Here is a 6663-nt window from a genome sequence, read left to right on the forward strand (position 1 = left end):
AAGTTCCAGACCTGTCATATAGATGGCGCCATTTTTGAGTTAAAATAGGCGCCAAAATTCAAAAACAATATGTAAAATAAAGGAAAAAACAGTAATTTTTGACATTTCTGAAGTTCCAGACCTGACACATAGATGACGCCATTTTAGGGTCAGGTCAGGTCAAATTATGCTTAAAATTCAAGAAAAATACGTAAATTAACCCAGAATCTTGTAATTTTTGACATTTCTGAAGTTCCAGACCTGTCATATAGATGGCGCCATTTTTGAGTTAAAATAGGCGCCAAAATTCAAAAACAATATGTAAAATAAAGGAAAAAACAGTAATTTTTGACATTTCTGAAGTTCCAGACCTGACACATAGATGGCGCCATTTTAGGGTCAGGTCAGGTCAAATTATGCTTAAAATTCAAGAAAAATACGTAAATTAACCCAGAATCTTGTAATTTTTGACATTTATGAAGTTCCAGACCTGTCATATAGATGACGCCATTTTAGGGTCAGGTCAGGTCAAATTATGCTTAAAATTCAAGAAAAATACGTAAATTAACCCAGAATCTTGTAATTTTTGACATTTCTGAAGTTCCAGACCTGACACATAGATGGCGCCATTTTAGGGTCAGTTAGGTCAAATTATGCTTAAAATTCAAGAAATATACGTAAATTAACCCACAATCTTGTAATTTTTGACATTTCTGAAGTTCCAGACCTGACACATAGATGGCGCCATTTTAGGGTCAGTTAGGTCAAATTATGCTTAAAATTCAAGAAAAATACGTAAATTAACCCAGAATCTTGTAATTTTTGACATTTATGAAGTTCCAGACCTGTCATATAGATGACGCCATTTTAGGGTCAGGTCAGGTCAAATTATGCTTAAAATTCAAGAAAAATACGTAAATTAACCCAGAATCTTGTAATTTTTGACATTTCTGAAGTTCCAGACCTGTCATATAGATGGCGCCATTTTAGGGTCAGGTCAGGTCAAATTATGCTTAAAATTCAAGAAAAATACGTAAATTAACCCAGAATCTTGTAATTTTTGACATTTCTGAAGTTCCAGACCTGTCATATAGATGGCGCCATTTTTGAGTCAAAATAGGCGCCAAAATTCAAAAACAATATGTAAAATAAAGGAAAAAACAGTAATTTTTGACATTTCTGAAGTTCCAGACCTGACACATAGATGGCGCCACTTTAGGGTCAAAATGGGCGCCAAATTTCAAAAAAATATGTAAATAAAGTAAAAACCAGTAATTTTTGACATTTCTGAAGTTCCAGACCTGACACATAGATGACGCCATTTTAGGGTCAGGTCAGGTCAAATTATGCTTAAAATTCAAGAAAAATACGTAAATTAACCCAGAATCTTGTAATTTTTGACATTTCTGAAGTTCCAGACCTGTCATATAGATGGCGCCATTTTTGAGTTAAAATAGGCGCCAAAATTCAAAAACAATATGTAAAATAAAGGAAAAAAACAGTAATTTTTGACATTTCTGAAGTTCCAAACCTGACACATAGATGACGCCATTTTAGGGTCAGGTCAGGTCAAATTATGCTTAAAATTCAAGAAAAATACGTAAATTAACCCAGAATCTTGTAATTTTTGACATTTCTGAAGTTCCAGACCTGTCATATAGATGGCGCCATTTTTGAGTTAAAATAGGTGCCAAAATTCAAAAACAATATGTAAAATAAAGGAAAAAACAGTAATTTTTGACATTTCTGAAGTTCCAAACCTGACACATAGATGACGCCATTTTAGGGTCAGGTCAGGTCAAATTATGCTTAAAATTCAAGAAAAATACGTAAATTAACCCAGAATCTTGTAATTTTTGACATTTATGAAGTTCCAGACCTGACACATAGATGGCGCCATTTTAGGGTCAGTTAGGTCAAATTATGCTTAAAATTCAAGAAAAATACGTAAATTAACCCAGAATCTTGTAATTTTTGACATTTCTGAAGTTCCAGACCTGACACATAGATGACGCCATTTTAGGGTCAGGTCAGGTCAAATTATGCTTAAAATTCAAGAAAAATACGTAAATTAACCCAGAATCTTGTAATTTTTGACATTTCTGAAGTTCCAGACCTGTCATATAGATGGCGCCATTTTTGAGTTAAAATAGGCGCCAAAATTCAAAAACAATATGTAAAATAAAGGAAAAAAACAGTAATTTTTGACATTTCTGAAGTTCCAGACCTGACACATAGATGACGCCATTTTAGGGTCAGGTCAGGTCAAATTATGCTTAAAATTCAAGAAAAATACGTAAATTAACCCAGAATCTTGTAATTTTTGACATTTCTGAAGTTCCAGACCTGTCATATAGATGGCGCCATTTTTGAGTTAAAATAGGCGCCAAAATTCAAAAACAATATGTAAAATAAAGGAAAAAACAGTAATTTTTGACATTTCTGAAGTTCCAGACCTGACACATAGATGGCGCCATTTTAGGGTCAGGTCAGGTCAAATTATGCTTAAAATTCAAGAAAAATACGTAAATTAACCCAGAATCTTGTAATTTTTGACATTTATGAAGTTCCAGACCTGTCATATAGATGACGCCATTTTAGGGTCAGGTCAGGTCAAATTATGCTTAAAATTCAAGAAAAATACGTAAATTAACCCAGAATCTTGTAATTTTTGACATTTCTGAAGTTCCAGACCTGACACATAGATGACGCCATTTTAGGGTCAGGTCAGGTCAAATTATGCTTAAAATTCAAGAAAAATACGTAAATTAACCCAGAATCTTGTAATTTTTGACATTTCTGAAGTTCCAGACCTGTCATATAGATGGCGCCATTTTTGAGTTAAAATAGGTGCCAAAATTCAAAAACAATATGTAAAATAAAGGAAAAAACAGTAATTTTTGACATTTCTGAAGTTCCAAACCTGACACATAGATGACGCCATTTTAGGGTCAGGTCAGGTCAAATTATGCTTAAAATTCAAGAAAAATACGTAAATTAACCCAGAATCTTGTAATTTTTGACATTTATGAAGTTCCAGACCTGACACATAGATGGCGCCATTTTAGGGTCAGTTAGGTCAAATTATGCTTAAAATTCAAGAAAAATACGTAAATTAACCCAGAATCTTGTAATTTTTGACATTTCTGAAGTTCCAGACCTGACACATAGATGACGCCATTTTAGGGTCAGGTCAGGTCAAATTATGCTTAAAATTCAAGAAAAATACGTAAATTAACCCAGAATCTTGTAATTTTTGACATTTCTGAAGTTCCAGACCTGTCATATAGATGGCGCCATTTTTGAGTTAAAATAGGCGCCAAAATTCAAAAACAATATGTAAAATAAAGGAAAAAACAGTAATTTTTGACATTTCTGAAGTTCCAGACCTGACACATAGATGACGCCATTTTAGGGTCAGGTCAGGTCAAATTATGCTTAAAATTCAAGAAAAATACGTAAATTAACCCAGAATCTTGTAATTTTTGACATTTCTGAAGTTCCAGACCTGTCATATAGATGGCGCCATTTTTGAGTTAAAATAGGCGCCAAAATTCAAAAACAATATGTAAAATAAAGGAAAAAACAGTAATTTTTGACATTTCTGAAGTTCCAGACCTGACACATAGATGGCGCCATTTAGGGTCAGGTCAGGTCAAATTATGCTTAAAATTCAAGAAAAATACGTAAATTAACCCAGAATCTTGTAATTTTTGACATTTATGAAGTTCCAGACCTGTCATATAGATGACGCCATTTTAGGGTCAGGTCAGGTCAAATTATGCTTAAAATTCAAGAAAAATACGTAAATTAACCCAGAATCTTGTAATTTTTGACATTTCTGAAGTTCCAGACCTGACACATAGATGGCGCCATTTTAGGGTCAGTTAGGTCAAATTATGCTTAAAATTCAAGAAATATACGTAAATTAACCCACAATCTTGTAATTTTTGACATTTCTGAAGTTCCAGACCTGACACATAGATGGCGCCATTTTAGGGTCAGTTAGGTCAAATTATGCTTAAAATTCAAGAAAATACGTAAATTAACCCAGAATCTTGTAATTTTTGACATTTATGAAGTTCCAGACCTGTCATATAGATGACGCCATTTTAGGGTCAGGTCAGGTCAAATTATGCTTAAAATTCAAGAAAAATACGTAAATTAACCCAGAATCTTGTAATTTTTGACATTTCTGAAGTTCCAGACCTGTCATATAGATGGCGCCATTTTAGGGTCAGGTCAGGTCAAATTATGCTTAAAATTCAAGAAAAATACGTAAATTAACCCAGAATCTTGTAATTTTTGACATTTCTGAAGTTCCAGACCTGTCATATAGATGGCGCCATTTTTGAGTCAAAATAGGCGCCAAAATTCAAAAACAATATGTAAAATAAAGGAAAAAACAGTAATTTTTGACATTTCTGAAGTTCCAGACCTGACACATAGATGGCGCCACTTTAGGGTCAAAATGGGCGCCAAATTTCAAAAAAATATGTAAATAAAGTAAAAACCAGTAATTTTTGACATTTCTGAAGTTCCAGACCTGACACATAGATGACGCCATTTTAGGGTCAGGTCAGGTCAAATTATGCTTAAAATTCAAGAAAAATACGTAAATTAACCCAGAATCTTGTAATTTTTGACATTTCTGAAGTTCCAGACCTGTCATATAGATGGCGCCATTTTTGAGTTAAAATAGGCGCCAAAATTCAAAAACAATATGTAAAATAAAGGAAAAAACAGTAATTTTTGACATTTCTGAAGTTCCAAACCTGACACATAGATGACGCCATTTTAGGGTCAGGTCAGGTCAAATTATGCTTAAAATTCAAGAAAAATACGTAAATTAACCCAGAATCTTGTAATTTTTGACATTTCTGAAGTTCCAGACCTGTCATATAGATGGCGCCATTTTTGAGTTAAAATAGGTGCCAAAATTCAAAAACAATATGTAAAATAAAGGAAAAAACAGTAATTTTTGACATTTCTGAAGTTCCAAACCTGACACATAGATGACGCCATTTTAGGGTCAGGTCAGGTCAAATTATGCTTAAAATTCAAGAAAAATACGTAAATTAACCCAGAATCTTGTAATTTTTGACATTTATGAAGTTCCAGACCTGACACATAGATGGCGCCATTTTAGGGTCAGTTAGGTCAAATTATGCTTAAAATTCAAGAAAAATACGTAAATTAACCCAGAATCTTGTAATTTTTGACATTTCTGAAGTTCCAGACCTGACACATAGATGACGCCATTTTAGGGTCAGGTCAGGTCAAATTATGCTTAAAATTCAAGAAAAATACGTAAATTAACCCAGAATCTTGTAATTTTTGACATTTCTGAAGTTCCAGACCTGTCATATAGATGGCGCCATTTTTGAGTTAAAATAGGCGCCAAAATTCAAAAACAATATGTAAAATAAAGGAAAAAACAGTAATTTTTGACATTTCTGAAGTTCCAGACCTGACACATAGATGACGCCATTTTAGGGTCAGGTCAGGTCAAATTATGCTTAAAATTCAAGAAAAATACGTAAATTAACCCAGAATCTTGTAATTTTTGACATTTCTGAAGTTCCAGACCTGTCATATAGATGGCGCCATTTTTGAGTTAAAATAGGCGCCAAAATTCAAAAACAATATGTAAAATAAAGGAAAAAACAGTAATTTTTGACATTTCTGAAGTTCCAGACCTGACACATAGATGGCGCCATTTTAGGGTCAGGTCAGGTCAAATTATGCTTAAAATTCAAGAAAAATACGTAAATTAACCCAGAATCTTGTAATTTTTGACATTTCTGAAGTTCCAGACCTGTCATATAGATGGCGCCACTAAATTATGTTTTCGACTAACAGGTGGCGATACCAACATTAATAGTTACAGAAAGCTGTAATTTTTTTGACTTTCAAGTTTAGGTAACTGTTCTACAGATGGCGCCAGCATTGCTACAAATACAGGAACCTGTAGTTGTTTTTTGACATTTGACATCTTGACCTAATCTATAGGTCTAAAGATCAGCAATAGAATGGACTTCAAAGTTGATAATAAAGCTTTATTTTTATTATATATCGTAAATGGATTGTGTTTAAGCATAACGTTTGAATGGTTATGCAACCGCGGAAACTAATTGTTGCCGAACTTTCGTCTTTCCTTTGCATTCTTGAATAACGGAAATATAGATGGATTATTTTTGTGCATGAATTTTAAATTGTTATGCAACCATGAAAACACTAATTATTTTCTTTTTTCGGAGTTTTTTCAGATTATTGAAAGTCTGACACAAAACCTGTCCGTAACTGCGGCGTTCTCGCCAAACGCTACAGCTTGAAAAATCTAAAATTCGCATAGTCTAAATGTCCGAGAAAAATCGAAATTAAATGAAAACGAACAAAAGTTCGGACCGAACTAACATTAATCGAAAGTGGATGTCATAATTTTAAGTCCCTAACTAAACGGGATCTAAAACCCTTTCGAAACTGTGGCGTTCGAATTTTGATGAAAATTATTCCAAGTCCAAAGTCGGAACTGAGCGTTCACATTGAACGCTACAGTTTCGAGAATCTATTCGGAACTGAAGCGTTCATATTGAACGCTACAGTTTCGAGAATCTATTCGGAACTGAAGCGTTCACATTGAACGCTACAGTTTCGAGAATCTATTCGGAACTGAAGCGTTCA

This window comes from Gnatocerus cornutus, unplaced genomic scaffold (assembly GCF_029298725.1).
Source record: "Gnatocerus cornutus isolate USDA-ARS CGAHR unplaced genomic scaffold, icGnaCorn1.1 Chromosome186, whole genome shotgun sequence".
NCBI lineage: Eukaryota > Metazoa > Arthropoda > Insecta > Coleoptera > Tenebrionidae > Gnatocerus > Gnatocerus cornutus.